A 10,342-nucleotide genomic window follows, 5' to 3' on the forward strand; every position below is an offset into this window, starting at 1 on the left:
TCTCTCTCTATATCTGTGTCTGTCTGTCAGTCTCATTCCTCGTCTGTCTCTTTCCCCTTCTGTCTTGATCCCCTTCTGTCTCGTTCCCCGTCTGTCTCGTTCCCTGTCTGTCTCGTTCCCCATCTGTCTCGTTCCCCATCTGTCTCTTTCCTCGTCTTTCTCTGTCTCTTTCCCTGTCTTTTTCCTTATCTCAGTCTCTTTCCCTGTTTTTGTCTCTTTCCCTGTCTCTTTCGTTGTCTCTGTCTCCTTCCCTGTCTGTCTGTCTCATTCCCTTTCTGTCTGTCTCTCTGTTTGTCTTTTTCCCTGTCTGTCTGCCTCTGTCTGTCTCTTTGACTGTCTTACTCTCTCTCTCTGTCTCTTTCCCTGTTTGTCTGTCTGTCTCTCTTTTCCTGTCTCCCTCTCTCTATCTGTCTGTCTGTCTCTGTCTCTTTTTGTCTCTCTCTATCCGTCTCTTTACCTCACACATAAGATTCTTATACTAACAATTTATTTTGTTCCTATAGAAACCACTTACAGCTGCTATTAATAGCCTGTAGCTCCCACCTCCATTCACTTTAATGGAGGCAGGTTTTTTGAAGAGTAACTGTAAAGCGCAGGGTTACATTTTTCGGTCAAAACATAGTCTATGACGTTCCCTGAGTCACATGGGATGTCTGTGCAAACTTTCGTGATTGTAAATGAGATGGTGCGGATTCCTTTAGCGGACATACATACATACACACACATACATACATACATACATACATACATACACTTAGCTTTATATATTAGATTGGAGTCTATGGAGAATGGATCTGTTAACTGATTGCTATTTATCTTCAATTTGAAACTGATCCTGTAAGCAAAAAAACAAATCTTTTACAAATTAAAAAAAAAATAGATGGCTAATTACTAGATCCGTTTTCCATAGACTTAAATGTTAAAGAAGAAATGGATTCATTTGAAGTTAGTCATTTAAAAAGGACAAAAACGTTGTGTCCGTACAACTTTTTTGCCCATGGATTGCTGCTGGATCTAATCTAACGGATGATTACTGGACATGTGAACTCAGCATAAGGCCTCCTTTACACGTCCATGTTTCTGGTACATGTGACGTCCGTTTTCACAAATACAGGAGACATGGATACATGTGGACCCACTAAAATCAATAAGTTTGCACACACGTGTGTGTTTTTACAGGGACAGTGTGTCTGTGTGGAGCATATGTGTGTCAGCGTGCTCCACACGAAGATGTTTTTCTCCAGTAGCACGGATGTCACACAGCCCGCGCACTAATGTGCTCCGTGTGACATCAATGTGACATGTACCGGAAAAAACATGCGTAAGTGACACGTAAAATGCTTCTCTATACTCACCTGTCTCCAGCACTGCTGTTACTTGCTCCCGGGCCCGCTCATTATGCTCATTACATATTCACTGCACCTTGGACCGGAAGCAGCAGCACCATGGACAGGTAAGTATAGAAATGCATGCTGTCCATATGCTATGTGTCACGCTCCCCGTGTCCCAGCACCGCTCTTTACCCACTGATCCAGTCCATGTGTTCACCAGTCATGGCTGCCGCTCCCGCTCTTGCTCCCCTGAGTCCTGTTCCTGGTCTCAGGAGTCTGACTCTGAGTCTTGGCCTCATGGTTCTGTATAGGACCGGGCCGCGCCCACTCTCCTGGTCTTATAGGCCCAGCACACCTGCAGCAGGAAATGACATGAGGCTGTGCTGGGTATATAAGACTTGCCTTTCCATGTGGGCGGGGCCTGATCAACGTGTCTTGTAGCTAGTCTTATGAGCTAGGTGCTCAGGTCCCCTGGTACCGTGTCCTGCTGACTTCTTGTCCTTGCTCCCTGGTACCTTGCCTGATTACATTACTGTCCTAAAGAACTCTGTGACTCTGGTGACCTGCTTATACTTGTCCCTGCCACGCCAGTGCTCCGGCTGCCGTGTACCCTGCCCTCCGGTGGGGTGCAAGGTCCAGTGGATCCACCTCCTGGGCCCACCAGTACTCCCGACCCTGACAGATTGATCAGGCCATAGATCCCGCTGGAGCACAAACATCGGAGCTGGCTGAGCTGCGCCAGGAGCTTGCACAACAGCGTGAAACCCTGAACCGGATGCTGAAATTCATGACGTCCGTGGACCACCGGTTGTATACGCTGCAGACAGCCGTCTCGTCCACGCAGCAACCAGTCTCCAGGTCCGAACCAGTTTCTTCCACGGCCTCGCAACTTCGCCTTGCTGCTCCGCCTCGCTATGCAGGGGATCCCAAGTCCTGCCACGGTTTCCTGAACCAGTGCTCTCTGCACTTCCAGTTGCTCCCGCACTTGTTTGCCTCAGACCAGGCCAAGGTGGCGTTCCTGATGTCACACCTGGAAGGCGAAGCCCTGGCCTGGATTAACCCCCTGTGGGAAAACGAGGATCCAATGATCACCGACATCCAGGAGTTCCTGTGAGCCTTCAGAGGCACCTTCGACGAACCCGGACGAACTACCGCAGTGACCTCTACGCTCCTCCGGCTACGCCAAGGGACCCAAACAGTCGGCCAATACGCCATCCAGTTCCGCACGCTCGCTTCGGAGCTGGGCTGGAACAATGAGGCCTTAACAGCGGCCTTTTGGGAGGGTCTCTCTGGTCGTATTAAAGACGAACTAGCCGGCCGTGATGTCCCTCACACCCTGGACGCTTTGATTTCCCTGGCCACCCGGATTGATCTCCGCTTTCAGGAGCGTACCAAAGAGAGAGTCCAGGAGAAGCGACCACCTTGCCATGCCTTGCCCCCGCAGAGACCTACCGTTCCCTCGTCCCTGCCTTTCCGTGACTTATCGCCAGAACCCATGCAGGTGGACCGTCTGACCCAGGCCAAGCAACGCCGTGCAGAACGGCTCGCCCGGGGCCTGTGCTTCTATTGCGGAGACGGGTCACATATGCTACGTTCTTGCCCGGAGAGACCTGGTAGACCCCAGGTCCAAGGGATGGTGGGAACCGCGACCCTTGCCACCGACATCCCTTTGGTTCCAGTGACATGGACCGTACAGGTGACAACAGGAGAAACCCGCTTCACGGCAGAGGCATATCTCGACTCCGGGGCAGCGGGTAACTTCATCCACCAGGCCACAGTCAACAAGTACCAGTTACCTGTCACCCCGCTGCAGACACCGCTTGTGATAGCCTCTGTGGATGAGGAACCCCTCTCTGATCCCGTCCTGTTTGTCACTAAACCTGTGAAACTGCGTATCGGTGCGCTACACACCGAAGAAATCACCTTCTATGTTCTGCCACGCATGTTTCATCCGCTTCTGCTGGATTTACCCTGGTTGCGGGTACATGAACCTACGGTCAGCTGGCGTACTGGAGAAATCATCCGCTGGGGACCCTTGTGTCATGACCAATGCCTACAGCCTGTTCCTCAGTCCCTGTCACCTGAACCGTTGGAACCACCGACCCCTGAAGAGGTGACGACTCAGTCCAGTGCCGTGCCACAACTCTTGTCACTTGTACCTGTGGTGCCACCGGAACCAGAGGAGACGACGCACTCCAGCGACGTTCCACCGTCCCTGACAATTGAGACTGTGATGCCACCGGCTACCGAGGAAGAGACATTGTCCTGTACCCGGTCCGAGGCGCCCGATCCGGTCGTCCAAGACTCCAGTCCTGCTTCTGACTGTCTCCCCCCGCTTCCCGTTGCCCCCGTTGCCACTGCTGTTCGATCGGCTAGGCGTCGTGCGGCCAGGAAGGCGGTACGGGGTCAGCGGTCCTTCCCCGCCTTTGTGTTGGATCCTGGTCCGGTGACTCGATCCGGGGTGCCCCTGGGGTTCTGTGCACGGAGGGTGGGGCATAGAGGGGGGGTACTGTCACGCTCCCCGTGTCCCAGCACCACTCCTTACCCACTGATCCAGTCCATGTGTTCACCAGTCATGGCTGCCGCTCCCGCTCTTGCTCCCCTGAGTCCTGTTCCTGGTCTCAGGAGTCTGACTCTGAGTCTTGGCCTCATGGTTCTGTATAGGACCGGGCCGCGCCCACTCTCCTAGTCTTATAGGCCCAGCACACCTGCAGCAGGAAATGACATGAGGCTGTGCTGGGTATATAAGACTTGCCTTTCCATGTGGGCGGGGCCTGATCAACGTGTCTTGTAGCTAGTCTTATGAGCTAGGTGCTCAGGTCCCCTGGTACCGTGTCCTGCTGACTTCTTGTCCTTGCTCCCTGGTACCTTGCCTGATTACATTACTGTCCTAAAGAACTCTGTGACTCTGGTGACCTGCTTATACTTGTCCCTGCCACGTCAGTGCTCCAGCTGCCGTGTGCCCTGCCCTCCGGTGGGGTGCAAGGTCCAGTGGATCCACCTCCTGGGCCCACCAGTACTCCCGGCCCTGACACTATGTGGATGTCACACGGATAGCACACTGACAGCACATGCTGAACATACACATGGACTCACGCACACACATACGCACCTACACCACGGACCGTGCAAAACGTGTGTGTTTTGTATGGACGTGTGAAAGAGGCCTAAGAGAATTCACTTCTCCACTAGACTAACAGACACTGCTCGGCACTGCTTAAGGCACAAGTAAATATTGGACTTTTAATTTATGGAGATGAAAAGCTAAAATAATAACTGTAAAGTATATCCACTACCATTACCAACATATAGTGAATTTCCTGTATAATATGACCATACTCCTGCTGAACAAAACATATGGAACAAATAATACCACTTAACTAAAAAAATGAAAATTGAGGCAATTTCACAACTTTATTTAGCAGAGGAGATCAGTGAATAAAGATCTTTCTTTTTTTTGTACTAAGCCTTGGAAGTGTATGTACAACGATTCAGGAAGTATTACTGTACCCCGGCGTTTTCTTAGTGCTTTGTTCTCTTGAAGCTTTTCTTAGCGCTTTTTTAACTTTTTTTATTTGTTTTTATTTATAGCATTTGTGTTTATTTTTCATTTTTATTTAATTTTTTTTAGCGTATTTTTCTTGGCATTTTTCTGATGTTTTTTTCATATCCATTAGGCAGTGAATAAAATAGTAGTGGGTTTTTTTTAGGTGAAAATGCTTACAAAATGCCCAAAAAAGACCCAGGTGTCTTCCCAGTGTTTTGTTTTATACTTTTCATTAACTTATATCATAAAATAGAAAGCGTCTTCTGAGCAGAAATTGCCTGAATAGACATTTAAGTACCGTACTTATCTTGGTTGAAAGTGTTTAAAGGGTCTGTCCACTACTTGGACAACCCCTACTCATTCCCCTTGTTCACTCCTGTAAAAATAAAGAAGCCTATACTCCGCTCTGGTGCGGCCGCGGTTCCAGCGATGTCTGAGGTTGCGGGCCTCGCAACCAATCAGTGCTGGCTTCCTTCTCCCCATCTTCGGACATTTGAGCAGGAAGTCAACCCAGCGCTCACATCCTGCTCAAATGTCCGAAGGAGGGGAGACAGACGCCAGGCGCTGATTGGTCACAGGGCTCCCATGTCATAAAAATCTCACGTGGGCCCCGAGAATGCGGCTTCAGACATCGCTGGAACCGCGGCCGCATCAGAGGTGAATATAGGCTTATTCATTTTTACAAGGGCGAACAAGCAGAATAAGTAGGGGTTGTCCAAGTAGTGGACAGCCCCTTTAAAAGAAGCCTGAACATATGAACAGCAAGTCATTTTTACCTGTAAATGAATAGGAAGATTCTTTTTAAGCGTTTTTTGTGAGATCTGTTTCTGGCGCTTTTCAGACTGGATGCACTGAAAAAATGCTGGAAAAACACAATGTGAACATATCCTAATAGTTTTTTGCCAAATCCTTATAGCTCTGTGCTTCCTAACCTGCAGCTCCGGAGACATGTAGTTTTTGGGTCCTTTGTACTTTTACTTCTTCCCTTTCATATCAAATTGTTTACTGTGATGGGAGAGCCTAAAGGCCACTTTACACACTGCGATATCGGTATCGATATCGCTAGCGAGCGTACCCGCCCCCGTCGGTTGTGCGTCACGGGCAAATCGCTGCCCGTGCCGCACAACATTGCTAACACCCGTCACACGGACTTACCTTCCCTGCGATGTCGCTGTGGCCGGCGAACCGCCTTCTTTCTAAGGGGACGGTTCGTGCGGCGTCACAGCGACGTCACACGGCAGCCATCTAATAGAAGCGGAGGGACGGAGATGAGCGGGCGGAATATCCCGCCCACCTCCTTCCTTCCTCATTGCCTTCGGCCGCAGGTACGTTGTAGTTCCTCGTTCCTGCGGTGTCACGTAGCAATGTGTGCTGCCGCAGGAACGACGAACAACCTGCGTCCTGCAACAGCAACGATAATCAGGAAAGGAACAACGCGTCAACAATCAACGATAAGGTGAGTAATTTTGATCGTTATTGGTAGTTCCTGCGTTTCACACACAGCAACGTCGCTAACGAGGCCGGATGTGCGTCACGAATTCCGTGACCCCAACGACATCTCGTTGGTGATGTTGTTGCGTGTAAAGCGGCCTTAAGAAATGATGTGCCAGAACAGAATTGGCTGCATGTCCATGTTCCTTTGAAGTATTTCGGAGACACAGAACCAGCCAAGTCTACTCTATTTATTAATTCCTTACTTTGCTTTGATATCTAGTGAAGGGACAGAGTAGCTTTTATGTTCTGTAAAGCTTCATATATGACAGATGTCATTTGTGTTCTTTTCAAACCCTGAAGAAGCAAAGTCCCACTGCGTGTAGCCTTCATCTGACAAGATTCAGCCATATGGTGATAATCTAATAACTGTAGCTTAATTGAAGTAAATTTCTAATTTGCAGCAGCTAAATCTACTTCTGGCTAATAAACTGACATTGTGCAGTCATCAAACCTGAAATTTTATGTAAAGCGGGCTTTACACGCTACGACATCGCTAATGCGGAGTCGTTGGGGTCACGGATTTTGTGACGCACATCCGGCCGCATTAGCGATGCCGTTGCGTGTGACATCGTTTAGCGATTTTGCATCGTTGCAAAACCGTGCAAAATCGCTAATCGGCGACACAGGGGTCCATTCCCAATTATCGTTACTGCAGCAGTAACGAGGTTGTTCGTCGCTCCTGCGGCAGCACACATCGCTGCGTGTGACGCCGCAGGAGCGAGGAAGCTCTCCCTACCAGCCTCCCGGCCGCTATGCGGAAGGAAGGAGGTGGGCGGGATGTTACGTCCCGCTCATCTCCGCCCCTCCGCTGCTATTGGGCGGCGGTTCAGTGACGTTTCAGTGACGTCGCTGTGACGCCGCACGGACCGCCCCCTTAGAAAGGAGGCGGTTCGCCGGTCACAGCGACGTCGCCGGACAGGTAAGTATGTGTGACGGCTCTGGGCGATGTTGTGCGGCACGGGCAGCGATATGCCCGTGTCGCGCAACAGATGGGGCGGGTACCCACACTAGCGATATCGGGACCTATATCGCAGTGTGTAAAGTAGCCTTAACAGCAAAAAATAGAAAAAATACAGGATGTCTGCAACCTAGAATACTGAATATACTCTATTAATGCTTGATGTAAGCAGGGTGCAGATGTTCACGACGCTGATGGGATAAAAAAAACGTGTGATTACATTGTGACCACGTTGACATTATGCACAAGGACAGCACACTATAGAGGAGACCACAGGATCCCAACCTTCCGAGCCACATCCAGCTCCAGGCTCCCCACCCCCACCCCAAATGCAAGAAACGTCTTGCATTTGTCAGCCCTTCTGCTGGGAAATGCAAGACGTGCCACCCACCTGTAGCAGCCACCTCAGGGACACCACAGTGTCTTCACTTGGTTATTTCTGGCAAAAGGTATGTCAGTTTTATATATATAGGAGTTGTGACGCCACTCACAGTTTGCGGTCAGGGTTATGGGTGACCGCCACTGCAGGTGTGGCGCCCCTGAACTGGTCAGGCACCACTGAGTACTGCACCCATGCTGGGACCGTGCTTCCAGGTAAATCCAAAGGCCGGAATAGGGTGTGTACGCACAGACACATAGCAACCAGGTCTCCCACACTTTAGAGGGGACCCTTGGGCAGGCCCAAGAGGGGGCGTTCCTCCACATCTCATCTAGGGGTGTAGGGGAGGGGCTGGAAGCTAATGTGGCAGTGGCTGTAAGGAAAGGAGAAGGAGTTAGTCAGTCTGGTAGCAGAAGGCGCAGAAAGGAGAAGGAGGGATGCGCGCTGACATGCTAGTCAGACCCTGCCCGTGTAGTAGCCGTTGGCGGGGGAGATTGGTCACCAGCAAGTTGGACAGAAAGACGCTGAGGAAGTCAGCTGGTCGTGTACGGAGACTTCTGGTGACTAGGCATGCATGGGGAACAGGTCCCTAGAGTGGACATCCATTTAGTGGTCTGCTAAACCTGCTGGTGAGGGGAACTACAATTCCATCACCAACCAACTAGAGTCCAAGCATCAGCAGCCCAGGGGGCCCATTAGGAGGATCGAGCCTGGAGCCATCTTCCTTGGTCAACGCTGCCAGCAAACGGGCCAAAAAGGGGAGAAAAGGCAGTAGCAACTTCCCTGGATGAATCCCACGGTACTCTAAGTCAGGAGTTATCCAAAACAAGAAGAGTGCTAGGAAGGCGAGTTAACGATTACCCTAAGACCAGCCAAAAGGATACCTGGTTCCTCCTGGTTTATCTCAGCATCGCCCGGGTTAATTCACGAAAACATCTGAAAGTGAGTAAACAAGTTGAAAGACTTACTGGACTGCGACTGAGTTATTCTGCGATCTGTTGTTCCACACACCCGAGTCCCTGGGGCCAGCCTCACTCATGGGAAGCCATACCACCCGACTACAGACCCCATCAGCCCCAGACGCTCGTTAAACCTGCAGTGGCGGTCACCCATAACCCTGAACGCAAACCGTGAGTGGCGTCACGACTCCCATGTAAATAAACCTGACTTACCTGTTGCCAGCGGTAATCAAGTGGAGCCCCTGTGGCGTCCCAGAAGGTGGAGTGACGTCCATGAGGCGACCGCTACAGGTGGGCGATACACAGGTTTAACGCGCATCTGAGGCTGATGGAGTCTGCAGTCGGATGGTGTGGCCTCCCGTGAGTGAGGCTGGCCCCAGGGGCTCGGGTGTGTAGAAAAACAGGTCCCAGAATAACTCAGTCTCAGTCCGGAAAGTTTTTCAACTTGTTTTTACTCACTTTTAGATGTTTTGTGAGGTACCCGGGCGATGCTGAGATTAAACCAGGAGAAACCAGGTATCCTTTAGGCCAGTCTAAGGGTAACCGTTAACTCGCTTTCCTAGCACTTCTTGTTTCGGATAACCCCTGACTTGAAGTACCGTGGGATTCATCCAGGGAAGTCGTTACTGCCTTTTCTCCGCTTTTTGGCCCGTTTGCCGGCAGCGTGGACCAAGGAAGATGGCTCCAGGCTCAATCCTCCTTATGGGCCCTCTCGTTGCTGCTGAGGCTCGGACTCTAGATGGTTGGTGAGGGACTTGTAGTTCCCCTCACCAGCAGGTTTAGCAGATCAATAAATAGACATCTACTCTAGGGACCTGTTCCCTGTGCGTGCCTAGTCATCAGGAGTCCCCGTACTTGACCGACTGACTCCCTCAGCGTCTTTCTGACTGACTTGCTGGTAACCGTTCTCCCCCGCTAACGGCTACTTCACGTGCAGGGTCTGACTAGCGTGTGTGCGTGCCTGCGTCTCTTAGCAACCACGCTCACTGCTATCAGACTGGCTCTCCTCCTACTTCCCTGACAGCCACTGCAACCTTAGCTCCCAGCCCCTCCACTACACCCCTTGATGAGATGTGGAGGCAAGCCCCCTCTTGGGTCTGCCCAAGGGTCCCCTCTAAGGTGTGGGAGACCTGGTTGCTATGTGTCTGTGCGTACACACCCTATTCCAGCCTTTAGGATTACCTGGAAGTACTGCCCCAGCATGGGTGCAGTACTCAGTGGTGAGTGACCAGGTTAGGGGCGCAACATTTATACTACATTCAGAAATGACAGGAATGACAATAAAAGTAGTGTGTATATTTATCAAATCTAACTTAAGACCTGTGCTCAATGACAACATTGGTGGGAACTGCAACAATGTAGAGTCAGTATGGTAAATGTACATGGGAAGGGGAATAATTGAAAGCTGCTAATTGGAGTTTGTTATAAGCCTCCTAACATACCTGAACAGGTAGAGGGTGAAATGCTGGAACAAATTGAAAATGCAGCTAATAATAATAAAAATAATAATAATAATAATTGGGTCCTTATTATGAGGGATTTCAACTATCCAGACATACAGTGGGACATAGAATCTTCTGGTTGTGCTAAAAGCTGCAAGTTCCTATCTACAATTCAAGACAATTACCTCTCTCAGGCCTAAAACACACTTCCGCAAAAAAAAGTACGTGTCTT

Source organism: Anomaloglossus baeobatrachus, chromosome 6, assembly GCF_048569485.1.
Source record: "Anomaloglossus baeobatrachus isolate aAnoBae1 chromosome 6, aAnoBae1.hap1, whole genome shotgun sequence".
NCBI classification, from domain to species: domain Eukaryota; kingdom Metazoa; phylum Chordata; class Amphibia; order Anura; family Aromobatidae; genus Anomaloglossus; species Anomaloglossus baeobatrachus.